Source organism: Canis aureus, chromosome 15 (assembly GCF_053574225.1).
Source record: "Canis aureus isolate CA01 chromosome 15, VMU_Caureus_v.1.0, whole genome shotgun sequence".
In the NCBI taxonomy this organism is placed as follows: Eukaryota; Metazoa; Chordata; class Mammalia; order Carnivora; family Canidae; genus Canis; species Canis aureus.
This window is the reverse complement of record NC_135625.1, coordinates 54979053-54998565: the sequence shown is the minus strand read 5'-3', so window position 1 is coordinate 54998565 and position 19513 is coordinate 54979053. Positions and strand designations below refer to the sequence as shown.

General features: G+C 41.8%; 1 protein-coding gene across 7 annotated transcripts in view; it reads right to left on the bottom strand.

Moving 5' to 3' along the window:
- Positions 1-14854, bottom strand: part of CALD1 (caldesmon 1) — a 189171-nt gene extending 174317 nt beyond the window's left edge. For 4 of the 7 annotated variants that reach the window (XM_077849992.1, XM_077849991.1, XM_077849989.1 and 1 more), the window contains exon 1: positions 14530-14853. The gene's annotated coding sequence lies outside the window, so the exon portion shown is untranslated. Of the gene's footprint in view, positions 1-14529 lie in introns of all 7 variants that reach the window. The other 3 variants (XM_077849996.1, XM_077849994.1, XM_077849997.1) reach the window with 3 other exon arrangements.
- Between the last annotated feature and the right edge of the window lie 4659 nt (positions 14855-19513).

The following is a 19513-nucleotide window of genomic DNA, read 5'->3' as shown; positions in this document are numbered from 1 at the left end:
TATCCAGTTGACATAGTGCTCTAACTGGCAAGTTTTTCAGATAGCTATGGGTTGGTTTGTGAAAGGAGAAGGTCTGCCTTTCTCATTTGAGAGTTGAGAAGGAGGTTCAGGCTTTCCTGGCATGGCCTGAATTGATAATGGAAGTGATTTTTCAGAATGAACCCTAAGTTGCACATGACTGAATCATAAAAAGAACTACACTTGAAAGGGACTTAAGCCAATATTTATTCTATCTTGTTGCCCTGAAGTTTATTTCTACTTACATTAAACCGGTAACAGCACTGCCAGGCTTTTTGGTACATCATTGCCTTTGAAGAGAAAACAACCCAGATTACCGAAGCCATAATGAAGGCAATGCACAGTTAGTTTGGATTCTTATTTTCTCTTCATGTTTCAGGCCATATATTTTCAACTCTGCACACAGGTACACACATCAGAAACACATCCTGTAACATCCCAGACATGTACACAGCATGTGTCTACATGACAGTGCTAGACACAGCTGTTTACACAATGTAGAGATTGTTCTAGTCTCTGGGCAAAGGTGCTGAAGTGGTGGACAGTCCCATAAGGGTTCATCTGAGACCCAAGGCAGCTTGCAACATTTGATGGTGGTGGTGGTTTTGTGTATCTGCGTGTTCAGACATGCAAGAAATCTGTCCTGCATGTTTAATGGCAGACAAAGTGGCCTCCCTGAGATGCAGTCAAGATTGTAACAAAACAAAAGGGAGATAAGAGGCCCCGAGGGACAAGAAGTGAGGAGTAGATAAGGGAAAACAACACCAGACATTGAGTTTCTTGGGGTGGAAATTAAAAAAAAAAAAAAACCAACAACAGAATGCAAATTTTTTTGTTTTTAAGGTACAGAAACAGAAGGAGTGGTTGCTAGGTGAAGTGAGGTCTATGGATACAGAAAAATGCACGATGGCTAGGATAACTGTCCAACCCGGCTTGCCTGGGACAGCCGCCATTTAAGACTGTTATTTTAGGGAAATTATTAATAGCTCCTCCTTTCCCTCTCCCAAGTGTCCCTGTTTGGATAATAAATGGCCTAGTCACCTTCTTATCCACCACCTCTGGCCTAAGGCAGGACATAGCCATAAATAAGACTAGAACTAGGAAATGGAACCACAGAAAGCTTGAAAGGAGGAGTTATGGGAAACAATGGCTAAATAAGAAAGGGATTGGGAGACAAGGTATGATGTGTGTGGGCATTTTGTTTAAGTTATTTATTTATTTACTTATTCATGGGAGACACAAAGAGAAAGAGGCAGAGACATAGGCAGAGGGAGAAGCAGACTCCTTTCAGGGAGCCCGATGCGGGACCCAATCCCGGAACCCCGGGATCATGACCTGAGCCAAAGGCAGATGCTTAACCACTGAGCCACCCAGGTGTCCCACATGTGGGCAATTTGTAATCAACACAGATAAACCTAGGAAGAGCATTGGGAGGAAGGGTGTATAAAAACTTAAGGATGAATTCAGAAGAAATAGAAGACAAAAGACGAATGATTCAGAGCACAAATATGCACAGGCTTCTAGTATTTTCCCCTGAATGTAGGGATTCGTAGTTATAGTCAGCACATATAAAAATGGCTGAAAACAGCCATCCCTGCTTTCTGCCCTGAAGTGGCCCACACGATGTCCTCTCAGCTGCTGCTTACATCCTCCTAGGGCTCTGCTTCTCAGACTCACAGGCTGCCTCCTCCAAGCCTTCTCATCAAGCCCTCTCCCCAACTTTTGATGGCTGCCTACCAGAGAGTCTGCTACTGTGGTTTCACAGGTGTCCACAGATAGGCCACAGTCTGTGAAGCTGCGTTTCAGTGCATCACATCTGAGACCTCCTTTGACTTTTTACTGGGTCCGAATTTTGTATTGCAAAAGTCAGAAGGTAAATGTCAAGGGCAAGTTCAAAAGGCCCAGTAATTTCTAGCTAAGCAGTTCCTGAACCCAGAGGGAAGATGGAATACCATCAGCAATAGGGTCTTTGGCATTTAGAGGTTCAGAAAAGAGCTGTATGTATCACCATTTTGAACTGGAGCACCTTATGGATTGAACTGGAGCATGTTATGGGTTATGGGTTGAATTCAAATTTCTCATGTTGAAGTCCTAACCCCTGTACCTGAGAATGTGACCTTTTTGGAGATTGGGTCTTTACAGAGGTGATCAAGCAAAAATGATGTCATTAGAATGAGCCTTGATCCAACAGGACCGGTGTCTTTTAAAAGGAAGAAATTTGGGTAGAGAAACACATACAGGGAGAATGCTAGGTGAACATGAAGATGGCCATTTTCCAGCCAAGGAGAGAAGCCTGGAACAGATCCTTCCCTCAGAGCCCTCAGAAGGACCGACACTGCTGACACCTCGATGTTGGCATTCTAGCCTCCAGAACTGTGAGACAGTACATTTCTATTGTTTAAGCCACCCAGGTTGTGGTGCTTTGTTACAGTAGCCCTAGGGAACTAATACCTCAGATGTAATCTGGTCAAAGGTGAGAGCTAGGAGAAGCTGCCCAGACTATATTTTCTCCATATCCCAAGAAGACAAAGTAATGCTTCTTTGAGTTATCTAAAAGAGTGGGCACTGCCCCCTGGCAAGATTGAACTGGCTGACCCTTAGGAAATAATTTCAATTGCTCATGCCTTGCTTCTCCTTCCATGAAGTTGGTTATAGGGCCTATGTTCTCAAACCCCTACTGTGACTGATTGTTAAAGGCCAAGGGTGATCACATGAATATTCTGAGTTTGAGGCAGGAAGGTCAAACTTATATGTGAAGACTTATTAATAAATATATCTCTGAGGGACACCTGGGTGGCTCAGTGGTTGGGCATCTGCCTTAAGCTCAGTGTGTGATCCCGGCGTCCTGGGATCAAGTCCCGCATCAGGCTCCCTACAGGGAGACTGTCTCTCTCTGTGTATCTCTCATGAATTAATAAATAAAATCTTTTTAAAAAAAATACTATCTCTCAGAACAGCTGGCAAGATGAGTGGACTCTAACTTCCTGAGGCAACCCATGCAGAGAGGTACAGCCCCTGACTTCCTACCTGAGCCTCGTAGAACCAGCTCTGTCTCGGCCTTTTGAATTTCTAAATGTGACATAATCAAAAACGAAATAACTCATACTTTTGGCCAAAGAGTTTTCATCTTTCAGTACATAATTCCAGAATATTTCCCTTGAATCAGGGAAAAGTGTATAACCTGCTTGTTTTTTTTTTTTTTAATTTTATTTATTTATGATAGTCACATAGAGAGAGAGAGAGAGAGAGAGAGGCAGAGACATAGGCAGAGGGAGAAGCAGGCTCCATGCACCGGGAGCCTGACGTGGGATTCGATCCGGGGTTTCCAGGATCGCGCCCTGGGCCAAAGGCAGGCGCCAAACCACTGCGCCACCCAGGGATCCCGTATAACCTGCTTGTTAAACTATTTCTGCTACCAGGAAAGGAGAACACAGAAGTATTTCTGCAGGCTTCTTTTAATTTTTTTTTTTAAGCTGCTATAGTCCTAGATTCTCATCCTGTCTCCCACTCGAATTATCAGTAGTGAAAGAAATGGTGTTTAGCCCTGCTTCCTTATATGGCAGGGAATGACAATGTGCTTGTCTATTTGAACTGCAGTGTGGCTTTCTGACAAATTATAATGATTGGTTATGGAAACCTCCTGCTCTGGTTTCCATCGTATTCCTGAGGAAAGACACAGAACAGACAGCTGTAGGGAAATGGAAAGGGCTGGATTCAGGGGAGTGGCACTGAATCTGGCTCTGCCATTTGCTAGTTGTATGACTCTGGAGGAGTTCCTTAATTTATTTCACTGCCCTGAGAAAGTCATCTTCAACTTGAATGGTGCCTGTCACATAGCAAAACTGCCGGCAAGATACGGGAATGAGCCAGCTTTCTTCTTAATGATCTCTAACCCACAAGGGCTTGGGGTAACTCTCCATCCATTTTGATTCACTGTCTCTCCCAAATTCAGCATTGTTTTTTTTCTTCTGATGACTCTCAACTTCTCTTCTCTCTGTATCTCATTCTCTCCTCTCTCCTTTTTTCCTTCCTTCCTGTCTCCCTCTCTCATTCCAGGTCCCAAACACTAAAACCTACAAAACGCCCAGTGTCAGGAATAATAAACCCCTTTAGCCATACCAGATAAAGAAAGGCAGCACACATCCAGTGATAAGGGCAGTGGGTTGAAAGGGGTGGTGGAGGTCATCTGCTTCTGCAGAGCTCCAGAGACAGACAGATCAGGAAAGTGCTTATGCGGACCTGAGCAGGGTTTCCTTTAACTGTTGGCTACTAGTCCTAGTCCCACCTCAGGGAGAATCTGACATGAACAAAGAAGGGGCACCTGGGTGGCTCAGTGGTTGAGCGTCGGTCTGCCTCTGGCTCAGGTTGTGACCCCGGGGTCCTGAGGTTGAGTCCTGCACTGGGCTCCCCAAAGGGAGCCTGCTTCTCCCTCTGCCTATGTCTCTGCCTCTTTCTGTCTCTCATGAATGAATAAATAAATAAAATCTTTAAAAAAAAAAAAAGAAAGAAAGAAAAGAAAAGAAGGTGGCTTCTTTTGTTCCATCTACATAACAGCCATGGAGTAGCCATGCTGGGAGAATGTGGCTTGAGACTTGAGGACTAAAGGGAGTCCATGCCTATAGGTAGCCTCACCAAAGTCACAGCTAATAGCTGATGATTTTTAATTTAGTGCCAGCATGGGCAAAGCAGTTTAGAGATATTGTTTCTAATCCTTATAATAACTATAAAACTGGAGGAATAATAATCCCTCTTTTAGAGGTGAAGAAACAGCCTCAAAAATAGTAAATTTGAGATTCAAACTCAAGTCTTCCAGCTTCCAAAGTGTGTTCTCCGATGGGCCACACCCCCAGAGCCACACACAAACCAGGTGTCTCCATCACTGGAGTAATTAGCCATAGGCAGCACAGCACGGTGGCTGAGCACGTGGACTATGGAGCCAGATTATCCAGGTTTGAATCCTGGCTCTGCCACTTACTAGCTTTGTGACCTTAGATATGTTACTAACCTAATCGTAACTCAATTTCCTCATCTGTAAATTTGGCTGTTGTAGGGAGATGACTTGTTTGATTTTTATCTAGTAAACATCTATATGCTACTTAGCATGTGCCAGGCACGGTTCTAAACACTCAGTAATAATATGATTAGAGAGGAATCAATGAGTTCAAACATGAATACTGACTTCAGCTTTCTTACCAAGAAGAAATAAATTATGGACATCTATTTCTTTACTCCTTTAACTCTCTACTCTTTGTGGAGTGAGGCACTTTTTTAGTTTCAAATCACAGCACTGAAAAAACCCAGACATAGTCGCTGACTGATGGCACTTACGTTCCAGAGCATAAGAAATAACCGACAAGTAAACAAGGAAATATGCAATCATAAGCATATGTTATGAATCTGCATGCAATAAAATAACAGAGGTATTCTGATGGGCTCTCCTACATAGAGGCAAATTTTATCAACTTGATACCTTAGGGAAATATTTCACAACAAGCTCTCCGGTGGTGGGGGATCAAGGGGAGGGGAGCCCGATTTGTGGCATTTGCTAACTCCAGTGATGTATTTCATTTCCCTCCTACGGACACAATAAATGCAACTAACCTCCAGAGCACAGATAATAATAAAATGTAAGAAAATAATTGGGAAGGAATGAGTTTTGAGTATTTATTACCTTGGGTTTTAATATGATTGTAAGTTGATATAATTTAATTTCTAATAATGACTATGTTCAACAACTGGTTCGCAAAATCTTAAAAATTTAACAATTGGCTTTTGGGAGCTAGGATGAGCTGGCTTCCCACACTACTGTTTAGAGTGCATGGAGAGGGGGATGGGGTTGGAGGGAAGTGAGCCCCAGTCTGTGTGATGTCATTATGCATGTGGATCCTAATTTAATTCCTTTTTAGCTGCTATTCTCCAGTGAGCCCTGCCTTCATGTACCCAGCGCAAGTCCTGCTCTGTAAACCAAATAGCATCTGTACAAATATAGTAGCAATTCTGGCATTCTTATTGGATCAGGTTATTCTTGCAGAGATACTTTTAGCTCTCCAATCCTTAGTGAATATAATTTATGTACTTGCTGCCCTGAATAAGGGTGGTTCTTCTGTGCAAGTTACATCTTCAGGATGTAACTCCTGACTGTTGAGTAAAGGAAGCCCCCAGAGATGGGTTTTCAGTTCTGCAAAAGCATTCACCTGAGGCCTCCTGTTTCTTAGGGCTCACGTGCTGCTGAAAGGGCCATCCCTAGGACCCTCTAAGCCAGCAGCTATGATAGCTCTGGCCCTCAGAAGAGATATAGGGTGAGGGTGGAGGAAGCTTCTCCCTTCTTCTGCTCAGGATTTGTACATTCCTTAGCCCAAGGCTGAGAACAGAGAAAAACATCTTCTGTTTTTCCTGGTAAGTTAAAATACCTAAAGTAACCTAAAAAAACACCCTAAGGACAGAAATACTTAAAAGAGAACATTTTTTGTCAATTCACCCCCTCTCCCAAAGCCTAAATTTCACTTAGTAATGGTGGCTGGAACAGGAAGTGGAAATACCATGAGAAATCTTATTCTTGCCACATTTCCAATGCTTTACAAAAGCATATACTGGAAATCTCATCAGAAAGCTTGACCTTACAGGGTTGATAGCTCTGCACCCAAACCAAAAGAGTATGGGAAGCTGGAGGAATTTTCAGATAAATATTCTAGCTCTTCCAAAGAGACTCTTCAGGAAAACGGATTATTTGGAATATACAGCTATAACTTTCAGAAAGAAATTACTCAGAACTAAACAACTAGGCCTGCGGGGACTAAGTTACTCCATACCTCAACTATAGATTATTTTAAGCAAGGACATTGAGCACTGCTTCTGAGCCAGGGTGTTCTATCAGAAGCACCAAAGAGTTTTTACAATCTACAGATGCTGAACCTTGGTCTAGACTTGCTGAATCACACTCTCCAGGGAATGGGACTCAGGGATGTACGTTTTCTAAAAGCCCTACAATTGCTCCTGGTGAACATGCTGGTTAAGATCTACTGGACTATAGATTATAATCTATCATCGGATTATATAGATATAATTATAATCTATAATCTTACTATAATCGGGCTGTATTGTATAATCCAAATTCCTGAACTGTTAAAATGGGACATTCTCTCTCCCTTCTTTTGGGAGAAACAATCCAGTGGATCGAAATAGTTTACAGCCTGGGACTTAGGAGCTGTGTATTCTGGAACCACTTTTGCCACTAATTAACTGGGAGGACCTTGGTTTGTTCTCTCATTCAACAGATACCGGGCTTCTGCAATGTGCCAGGAACTGGGTATATATTAATAAAAATTTAAAAAAGGTGTTTCCTGCCCTTATAAATCTTACTGACATTAATCAAAGAAATGTACAAATACATGCATAATTTTACCTGCTATGGCTAGGCTTTATTCTCTCATCTGGAAAATGAAAATTCACGAGTTCTTTTTTTAAAAAGAATTTTTCTTAAAATTCTAAATTTCTTGTCCCAACTTCCATGTAAGAGAATTATGTTTTAAGTCCTCTGAGAAAATACAATACCAAAAGCTACTATGAATTCAGTAACTATTTTAAGTAAATTAATATTTTATCATCATAATGCATCTATATAATTAGTAAAATAGCACATATTGTGTAAGATGTATCAGTTACTCAGTTTGTCACAACCATTTGCTGCATATATGGGTTTGTTTAGCTCTTGCAATAATTTTGTGTTCTCCCAGGGATCCAAGGTGCAGAGGTTAGGAACCTATGGGCCACATCAATGATGTGAAATACATGGTACCCAAGTAGCAACGTCCCTTTTCTTTCACAACAGACATCACTGTCAATGACAGCGTCTGCTGCCCTCAGTGAGCTCAGGACTGGGCCTCAGAATCCTTCTCAACACACCGTTCCAGGTGGTTGCTACTAATTGTTTGGAGCTGGCAAACGGATGATAAATGATTTGCACTCCCTGGGCTAAATGCCTCCTCAGACCCTGCCCAGCATTAACCATATAGGATACACGTATTCAGTTCTGCTGTCTTGAGAAACATGAATGCCCTGTACCCTTTCCATATATAAGTACTCCAAATATTTGAAGACATCCATGTGGCCCCAATTTTCCTTCCTTTGGGATTAGTCCTTTATCTATTCCTCATCGATGCTCATTCCTGGATGCATATTTGTGAACGCTTCTCTAAAGAACAAGCCCAGAATAGAGCATGTTGTTTTGCTTTGTTTTGTTTTTACTTCCCATGACAGGCATCAAGAAAGGTGTTCAGCGAATGAAAGAGTACACTCCAAGCATTGCAGAGAACTGAAACTTCCAGTGACTGAGCACACTAGATTGTATGCATTAAATTATGAAGTATTGTAATTTACATTTGAGGTGCGGTAGTTTTTATTTATTACAATTAAGTCATTATTTATTATTTATTGAATTTTAAAAATTGCCTTAGTTTGGGAGGAGCCATAGCACACCTATGACTCATATGAAGTTTCTTGCCAACAAAAACACTCAACTGTTTTCCTTTAGAATCTTTCTCAAATGGATAATTCTTATCTTTTCAATTATCAGCGGTACAAGCTTCCAAGCTAACCTCCCTTAAGACTGGTTCATTGGGCAATGCCAAAGTGGTCATCAAATACTGTATGACCCTGACATTGTTTGCCTCTCCAGGAATTCAGTCACATAAAAACTGGAATGACATTCACCGATAATTCAGCTAATTTGCCTTCTATGCCTAACCTTCTCTTCTAACTAAAATTGCCCGCGCAGCTTTTTATTTTCCCCAGGGGTGATGGGATTACTGCTCGGCCCCACTGGCCATTCATCCATAAGTATGCCGGTAACCTCTGATACCCTTCTGCTAAGGGATTTGCCTAAGACAATAGTTATCAGCTGAACACTCAGGTCTCCTCTCTCAGAATTTGACCAGGAAGCACAGAAGGAACTTTCTAGTCTGTAGAATATGAGAAAGGAGCAGTCACATGTGCTGCAGCTCAGTCACATTAATGGAAACACATAGACCTTTGCGGAGATACTTTGACCCACCTTGATTCCAACCCCATTCTCTATGGATCCTATTGTGGCTTCTGCTCTCGGATTTCCTCGCAATTCCATTCCTTTACTATTCTATATGTATCTTTTTTTTGAAATTTGTTTTTCTGAGAGAAAGCATGCATGCACACGTGTGTGTGTGTGTGTGCACATGCATGTGCAAGGGTGGGCGGAGGAACAGAGGGAGAGAATCTTCAAACAGACTCCCCACTGAGAATGGTTCCAGGCGGGGCTCGATGTTATGACCCATGAGATCATGGCTGAGCCAAAACCAAGAGTTGGATGCTTAACCAACTGAGCCATCTGGACGCCCCTCCATATGTATATGGTAATCCGGTCCCTTCACTTGAGCTACTGCAGCCTACTAACATAGGGTGTATTTGTTCTAAACACTGTGCCAGGTGTTCTCATCCATGTTACTTTACCTGTCTGCACACTGCCTTGCTAAGCAGGATCTTGGTTTCTAAGCTTCTGCCTGCCTTCTGGTTTTCACTGTTTTTCTTTTATTTAGCTGGCTGAGACTCACACATCAGTCCACTATTGTACTTTATATCCATTCTGGCCTAGCTCTCCTGACCCCAGTGGAACTAATATCCTTGATGCTTCTGGCCCTTGGACCCCTTTTCCCTGGTGCTGCCCATCTTTAGCACACAAGTGAAATCTGCCTCGTTCTCCAGGTTGAGACAAGTGAGAGGGAATGTCACATGTGGGTGTCAAAGGAACTAATTACATATTCCTACTTCATATGTCCCTCGCCAAGTAAGATGATTTCCTTACAGCCAAGTGTTTTCATCCATATATTCACAAAATAATGCCAGAAGCCTCAGGAAATTATTAAAAAGCAATTTATCTTCAAGTTTTCCATCACTGAAATATATATGTAATATATATATTTAAAGAAAAATCATGTACTAAAATGAGTGCTTCCTAAGAATACTCAATTCATTTGAAATACCTCCCCCCAAATATTTACTTTCCTTCAATTTTTCCTTGACTGTTACCTAGCAATCCTTTTATTAAGCTCATGGTGCTCTCTCAGCACACGCTTGGCAGCAGCCATTCCCAGCTTCTTCAGCCCCTACAAACTCCCCCCAGAAAACCGCTTCTCTAGAGATGATCTCCTTTTCTCAGGAATGGGGGCCATATGAAGTCATCTCCTTCTCTCTGTGTCTATTTACACCATCCTTTCTTCCTTCAAAAAAATCTGGAGAACAAGAAAGGACACCTCCACTCATGTTCTGGTCCCACCTATCCTTTTCTCCAATGGAAATCAAGACTTTGCCTCACTCCCCACCCCAACCTCCCCCGGCTCAAGGTTTCTCACCTGTCAATCACAAAAGGAGGGTTCATAAGGCACCGCAAGGTTTTAGAGTTTTAATCAGGTTTCAGAGGTATCCACAGCAGCAAGAGGGCAGGGCTGCCCACCACCTCTGCCTCCTGCACACAGCCGTCTTTTCCTTCCTGCCCTCCTCCGACACTCACTAACTGCCCGCCGACTGTGAGTTTGTGGGTGAGAGGCAGGAGGACTCTTTTTCCACAGAAATTGCTCCAACGTTTACACTGTCCACTCTAACTCTTTCCCCCTCTGCCTACAAAAAGCAAAGAGGTTTTCCTCTACCTTGAACATAACGGGGCTCTGGGCTTCACCCTAAAGCTAGAAGGCATAGAAGGCAAATTGCAGATTGTCAGTGCTGGATCACGGAAGCCCTTGTTTGGCCTGGGGATGGAGGAGCCAGGGAAGCTGGTAGAGACAGAGGACTGGGGGTAGGGAAGCAAGAGAAGCCACCAAGGGTCAGTCCCAGGAGAGCCAGCTGGGGATACTAAAGATCGAGGGAAGCATAGGGGAGAGAGAGGCTAGATCCATGGAACAGTCTGGTCTCAATACCAACAGGAACCGCAGCCAGGTGCTCCTGATTACCTCACCCTCTCTACAAGGCCCAGGCTTGACATGCTGGGATTAGTTCCATGCATTTGGCTGGAGGCAGAGAAGCTGCCTCATTTACCAAGGCCTTTCTGTTGTCAGCACCTTGTCATTGGTCTTCTACTCAACTGGATCTTCAGATTTCCTGGTTCCGGACATAGCCTGGTACCACCGATAACCCATCTTATTCTGCCTCCCGATATTTGTGTTCTCATCTCTGATCACCAGGGCTAAAATTTAGATAACACTGCGGGGGACCAGTATTCCCAGGACCCGGGGCTTAGGGTTCTAGAAAGAACTAGGATTCAGAAGGTACCACTCAAGGGTCCTCAAATATGTGGAAGGAGCACATAATTCGGAATACTAGGTAAGAAGTGGAAGATAAGTGAAGATGAGCCTAAAGCTCAGAGGCCTCAAATTGTACACAGATTATAGCTCACAGAAAAGAGGGACAAACAGCCTCACCTCATTTGGACATCTTAAGCTCTGTGGGAGGTAGGAGAAGCGTCATAATGCCCATTCCACACATGAGGTCAAAGAGTGGATGGCTTCCCCCAAGGTCTGGGCTATCTGAATAGGGGAACCAGTGCTGAGGCTGAGCTTTTAGAGTGGTGCTCCTGAGTTAAGCCTGAGCTACAAATATCTCTTTAAATTACCCAAGTACCCAGAACCTATGGGCATCTCTCTAATGACAAACTTGGATTAGCTTGATAGATGAAGGACTTTCAGTAAGGATCTAATGGTTCTATTTTCGGGCTCTGAGAGAATTTACCCAGAAAACTCTTTTAAAGCCTGAAAGTTCTTTGGCAACATCTAACCTCCTACTTAGGCCTACCATGCTATTTGCATACCACGTTGTCAGCATTTTCCCCGTCCCCCCACCATGGCCTCACCCCACCACATTTCCAAGACATGTGATAGACTGCAGGCGGATGGGGATCCAACTCATTCCTTTACATACCCTCCTCTATGTCACTTTTCTGCCTTGCTAAAGAATCCCTGATGAGCAGCTATGCTACCATGAAGATACCATGAGCTTGTGTCCATGACAGCTATATGTGGGGGTTTTGGGGTCTGTTTTTTGTTTTTATTGGGTGGGGGGAGGGAGAGAGAGAATTTCACAACCCTGAGATCATGACCTTAGCCGAAATCTAGAGTTGGACGCGTAAGCAACTGAGCCACCCAGGCGTCCCTACTATACGTGTTTTTAAGAAAAGGCCTACCAAGGTGCATTTTTAGGCTTATCAGACCAGAGAACACCCAGGCCACAATCAGGACCAACCTATTCTATCTGCCACAGAGCAGGAAATTCTCAGGTCAGCCACAGGAGCCAATGAAAATTGTCAATAGCCTCAGCATCAGGTATCCTTTTATGGATCTCATTTAAATCCTTTAAGCTGCAGTGTGAACCTGGTTCTCCTTTTAACTTTAATGCAAGAATTGCATACTTATTTAAGGCAGTTTTTCGACCTGAATTATTTAATTTACTCTATTTATTCCATTGGCTCTGAACCGATGGAAAACAACCTTGCCTGTTACCAATGGATCAATCCATTGGATATTCCTTATGTGTACTGAGATTAGTTTTTTATTAGTGACTTTTTTGTTCCAGACCTTTGCCATTGCATTTCTCTTTATGAAATGCTTTTATTAAAAATGGGAGTTGTTGCTCTGTAGTTTCACTGTACCCGTTTATCTCCCCATCTGGGGAGGTGTGTTCTAGCTCATACTCAACTGGAGGAAAGGAGCACAGAGAACTGCCCAAAGTCCAATAGAAAGTGAAATATCAAATCCCCTTGCTCCAGTACATCACTACAGAGGGTACAACACTTACTTTGAAAAATGTGTTTTTTGTGGTTGTTGGCGGATGGGGCATGCACGAGGACAAGAGGGGTGAGTGGTGGCAGCAAAGTTTGAACTTTCGGGGATTTGGAGAGGTTTGTTTCAAAACGGAATTTATCCTCAAATCCCAAGATTATAGATTTCCTTCCAAACTGCATTCCCCCATGGTTTAGAGAACAGTTGAAAAAGAAACTGTTCTCCATATTTTGATTGACATTAAAAATACTGTGAAAATAGTTTGGAACTTGATCTCTTTGAGCGAAGGACGATAATCAAACTATAGCTTTCACTTGCAGCCCTTTCTCCCACACTTACTCAGAACTGTTCCAGGAAAAGAAATTCACAGGGAACTCTGTTCTCATATATCATCTCCTAGGAGGAGAGAAGGGCATTCTCAAGAAAATTACCCCCAAAATTCTAAATACAAAGAAAAAAGATTATTTAATGGATCTCAACACAAAACCACCTCACTTGACAGAATAAAAGCAAATGCAGTCATTTGGAGCTGAAAACCTTCAATACCCAGGCTTATTGAAAAATTATCAGACTTGCTCTTCTTGCCACATACCACCTAGTCTTCTCTGAAGCTCTAGCCATACACGTCTGGTTTTGCCAAACGCATTAGAAAGATTTTACTATTCCAGTTTACAAGTCCATCTGCATAGCCCTGTTAACAGAAGGGATCTATGAATACCAAGTACTTTGTTCTCATACACTTTTTTTTTAACCATGTATTACCATAGCACTAAAATTCTCCCACCCTTTACAATCAGCTCTTTCTAAAAGGAATTCCAGACTACTACCAACTGGCTGCCTTGTACTACTGTTTAAGATGCCCAAATATGTCTGACTATGTTGAAATGAAAGCCTGCTTCCTCCCTTTCTGGAACACACTTGCAAAACTACATCTCTTCAAACTCTCTAATCACAGGCACACACTTTCAAACAGAAAATAAGATTTCTTAAGAAACAGACTGGTAGGATGTTAAAGGCGATTTCTAAAAAACACACCCACTAGCACATGCATTCTCTCTCATTATTAGGTTTTATAGGAAACAGATCATGGTAGGCATCTTCCTGTCTTGGCAAATATCATATCAGTTACGTTAACCCAACTGGTGCTAAACGGTTCTTTCCATCTCTGACCTTATTTCCTTGCAGCTCTAGAAGTCCAGGCTTAAAAACTGGTAGGAGAATAATATGTAAATGGCTTTGGTTAAAAACCATTCCTTTTTGGCTGCCTGTTAACCTAAAAGTTTACTTTAAAGGTAAAACCTCTTTAAGTCTCTGGTAGTAGAAGATGCAGGAAAGACCACTGGTGTGGGCACACGGGTCCAGCACGCCTGCTGCCCCTGGCCTGTGGTGCTCAGGTAAGCTCCCCACTGCACTCCTGAACAAAAGGAGCTCCTTATCAAGGTAGCCCGGTGGTCCCTGAGCCCAGAGCCCACATCTCTATGTGATCTCAACTCTCGTCCCAGCTCCAAGAAGAGAACTTGAAATCTCATCCTGTTTGTCTTCCGGGGACCATCTGCAGGGCAGCAAAGCCCAGCCTGGCTCTGAGAATTTGTGGGCTTTATTATTGGCTTTCACTATCTTGCTTCTGCAGCTACCTGACACAGGCATGTTGACTGAAACACAGAGAAAGCCCCCAGACGCTCTGCAAGAGATGGAAAGAAAGCCCTCTGTGGCTTACCTCGCAGGCTGCAACTTCTTCCTGGGGACTAAATCGGAAAGGAAGAACTGATTTCTCTAGCAGGAGCACAGCAAGAGGGCAGGCAGGCAGGCAGGCAGGCAGCCTAATACACACTGCTCTATTCAATAAAACTCCAGACCGCCCTTCCTTGGCCCCTCCCAGAAGTCCGTGCTAAGTGAACACATAGCCCCTATGTTTACAGTCGGCAGTCGGTGGTATGCATTGTCCTGTAGTTTTTCTAATAGGGCAGCCAATGACGACACCCCGGCTGAGGTGGATGCAGCCTGCCTGTGGAGATGCCTGTCATTCTCTAGGCATGCTCAGGAAATCACTCATCAGAAAAACCAAGACCTAAAAAGCTCTGAAACTGCGTGCAGGCTGCCAAAACCAGCCAGCTACATGCCCTTTTTTGGTTATCCTTAGCAGGGCCTCTGGAAGTGAATCCATTGTCAGGAACAATCATAAGAAATGTTAATCTTGGAGAAAGAGGCTGTCTTGCAGAACGCAAATGCAACTTTAAAGAGAAAGCACAGTTGATGAAACTCAAAGTTTAATAGTCTGTAAGTTTTAGTGGGGTGGGGGTGGGGATGGTTTTTTGATGGAGGGAGCCCTAATAGCATATTTCCTTTAAAAGTAATGGTATATACAAAATGAAATTAAATCGTTGTACAGTTTTAAAGCCTGCGATAGCCAAGACCCAGGTCTGGTGCACAAACTAAATTCTAACCTGAAAGAGGCACAGCCCCCTAGAAATATGTCGACATGTGTTATAAAAACAACTGACAAAAAAAGCTTAGGTCTTTTTTAGTAGGTAATGTTTTCCAGAATAAGTGTAGTGCCAGAAACTCAGCTACGCAGGGTCCTACAAGCTTGGCTATCGTCATTGGTTTTCCACATCACCTCTCTCTCTCCACCTCCCCTTCGTTTCCTTGGATTTGGCAACAGGGAGACATTGCTAGCGACTGTGCACAGCAGAGAGGGTGTCTACACCAGCACCTCCTTTGGGGCTGGTGTAAATGATGCACATGATCACAGAGATGACACTGCTGTTCTAGTGACTTCTTGAAAGTGCTCCAACCAAGTCTTCATTGACAGGATGTGTGCAATGAGAAAGACAGATTTAGCAGATGCTGAGTTAGAATGAAATTAATTGGCCCACATGCGCATACAATCTGTGGTCTCGTACTTTTCGATAAAGAATTCCTGGTTAAATTAGCCCATCAGTATTTAATCCAACAGCAGCAACAACAACAACAAATTATGTGCAGTTACTATTTGTCAGGCCAGGAACTAGGTGCAAGACTTCTGTCTCATTATTGCTATGTGTTTGGAAACTGTTTCATCACTGGCCAAGGAGACTTGAAATATTTTTCCCTGGCTAACTACAAGTCCATAAGCTTGGTCTTCAAAAACCTTAGGTTTTACCGTATAAGCCTTTACCTATTTATGAATATCTGACTTAAAAATGATCTCTACTTAGGAAAAAGTCCCTTTGTGCCTTACACTGACTTGGGAAGTAATTGATCCATGTGGGTGGTTTCCTTTTTCAGCCATCCAGCATTAGTGAGTTACCCAGAAGCATCTGTACCAACCCTATGCTCATCTCTTTCTTGGGAAGGCTGCCTATCCCCTCTTCCCAACTGCTACTGCAGCACAACCCAAAAAAGCTACAGAGAAGGCTGCCAGGGCGAGCGAGAGGTGAGCTTCAGGCATCCCAAGTTAGAAGTCAGAATGCACTTTCCCAGGGAAACAGAATAAATAATGGCTGGTGGGAATAGCACAGTCAATGCAGCATTTCAAGGACACTGTGGCTCAACCAGGCATTGGTGGAGCACCACCATTTATAAAATTGTTCCTATGGGAAAATGTTTTCTGATCCCAAATGAATGATTTGGAAAGAAGCTTTGGGAACACAACCAGTTTTGCCACTGGGGATGTCCCATATCTGGACAGGTTGTAAAGACAGAGTAATAGTTCACAGTCTGGTAACTTGCTGCATTTGGAGATGCTGTAGTGCAGACATCAATGACTTCTGAAAACAACTCAGTTGGTGACATCTGTGTGAAGATATGACCTGTGTCCAGAGATGCTTGAGGCCCATGATCTCTAGGCTGTATGGTCTGTGACTCAGTGAGGCCTGTTTTAATGTACTGTTTTCCATGGCCAATGCTGATTCAATCCTAAGCCACATTCTTCCCGCTTGTGTGAGTAATGCCTTTTGGTTAAACAGCATCAGGGCATAATTTGCAATCTATGAATAAAATAAGTACCAGCTTTCCAGAGGAAAGAAAAGTTGCACTACAAATGGGGAAAATATTATCAGCAGGAAACATAGAAAGGACATGCATTTTGCATGGTTTTTGGAAGATAAATAGCTGAATATTTTTGGGTTCTGTCTTTAGAACAGAGAAGTATGTTTCCCTAGATAAATTCAGAATACCTCGTACTCAGGGTATAGTGGATGAGCAACCATTTAGCCTTTTTTATGTATTTAGAAATGGGCACTGTGGAAGAACCTCGGAAAGATAATTTAACAAATTTCATTAGAAAAAAAGAAAGAAAAAGATATATGTTGCCCATCTCTGCCATGAGAAACTTCACTTTCATAGAATTTACTTTTTCCAGAAGTCATTTGTAAACAACACTAAAAATACACCGGATTTATACAGGACATTTTTTGTGGAATATATTTCCCACTTAGACCATCCCAGATAAAGAACAGCTTGTCTAGCATAGGATATATCTACCTAATCAAACCATAACAACTCTAAAGAGACATTTGGAAACATCTGGATGATTCGTTATATTTTTTCAGTTCCAACTGAGAATTTGCAATCATGTAGATCAGTAGTGAGCAATTAAATTTTGCTTGTGAGTCAGACTGGGAAGAGCAAAAGCAGGCTACACCTTTTTCAATCAAAATTAAAATCACTTCATTTAGTTCCATAAAGAACATACATTTTTTTCCAGCTTAAAATATTTGTTTTATTGACTAAAACAGAACTTTTGAATATTTTAAAAGGCAGCAAAATCTACCCCATCCACACACACATCTTCTTTTACTTGAAGTATTTCCAGAAACTCAAGCTTAGAAAACAATAAAATCAGACCAGTAAAATGTTGATACCAAAACTGGACAATGAGGACAGCACAAAAAGCAGAGAATTATACCATGTGTATTTATGAACCTACATACAAACAATTAGCACACGAATCCAACAAGTGTAAAACAAGACAAGGCCAATGCAGAGATGGTCAAAATATGAAAATCTAGTGATATATTATTCAATGTTAGCAGTTTAAAAGTTGAAAGAGAAAAAAAGAGAGAAAGATAGTCTCAATAAATAAAGAATAATACTTGGTGAAATTAGCAATTACATATAGGAAAAAAAGCTCTTGAAAAACCAGCAACAGAATCTTTCTAAACATACAGTAAGAGACCTTTACCAGAAAGCTATCACAAACATCAAGTTTAATGGTGAAATGGTAAAAGTACTCCCATTATAATCAATGAAAAGAAAGGATGCCTACCATCTCTTTTACAATTAAAAAATGGGCTGGAGGGCCTAACCAAGACAAAGAAAAAGAAAAGAAAAAAAAAAAAAAAAGAAGAACTGTTGGAATTAGATTTTTTTTTTCGCTTTAATATGATCTTTATTTACTATGATATGGTCATGTGGCAAAAAAGTTCAAGTGAATCCACAAAGATATTAGAATTAATAAAGGAGTTTAGTAAGATTATTGGAATCAAGTTCGTATGCAAAACTCCAGAGTTCCTGTAACCAGCTGTCTCTAATTTTAAAATATAATGGAAAATAGATGATTCATATTAATAACAAAAGTGTGCATTACTTGGGAATAAATGTAACACAATAGTGCAAGAAAATTATAGAGCTGGATTTGAGGACATAAAAGGCCTGCATAAATTGTGAAATATGTCACTTTTACCAATGGCAAACCTCAAAATTATAAAGATATAAATTCTCTTTGAATTAACCTATGCATTTATTATTCCAACTAAAATATCTAATGAAAAAAAAATAAAATATCTAATGACATACTTTGTAGAACTTGACAAAAACAATCCTAAAATTCATATGGAAAAGTAAAGATCTAAAAATAAGTACTAAGGTTTTTATAGAGCAATTCTAATTAAAATGAGTGTTATTGCCCTGGGAATAGGCAAATAGACCAGTAGAATAGAGTGGAAAATCTAGAAACAGCCCCAAGCATATATGGAAACTTCTAAAGTAATAATAGAGACGCTGCAGATCAAGGAGAAAAGGATGAGCTCTTCAATTAATGGTAAGATTCCATGGATTATGTAGAAACAGTAAAATTAGATTCAAAATTCCCACTCCACACTAAAAGAAGCCAGATTACCTGAAAAACAAAACTTTAAAATGACTAGGGAAAATTGCAGGTGAATACTTTTATGATGGGGTATGGAAGGATTCTTCAATCATGAAAAACAGAACTTCAGATGAAAAGACTGGAAACTCTGAGGAGATGGTTAGATGGGACAGAGTGCACAACACTCATTTACTTCTGCTGTTTCCCAAACCCCATCAAGATGATAGCACAGAAATAAAAAAATCATCAATAAATCCTACAAGGCAAAGAATACTGGAAGGGAGTCAACACAGGCTCTAGATGTCAGCCAACTTTTGGAATATGGAAAATGGACGAATGGCTGGTAAGTGACTTAGCAGAACTAAGAAACTGATCTCTGGCCCTGTGGAGAGTGGAAGGCCGGTGGATGAGAAGGAAGCCAACTCAAGCCTCAGAACCAGGAAAAACAGGATTTGGAAGCTTCAGGAATCTCTGACAGTGAAGGATGAAGCAGAAAGCAGAATATCGTTGCAAATCTGAATATGGAACAGTTAAAACCCCAGCTCTAGAAGCCCCCCAGCTCCCTAAGCAACTCAGTGAACACTTCTCTTTCAATCAGACAAAGGCTGGAAGTTTATTCTCTGAAGACAAG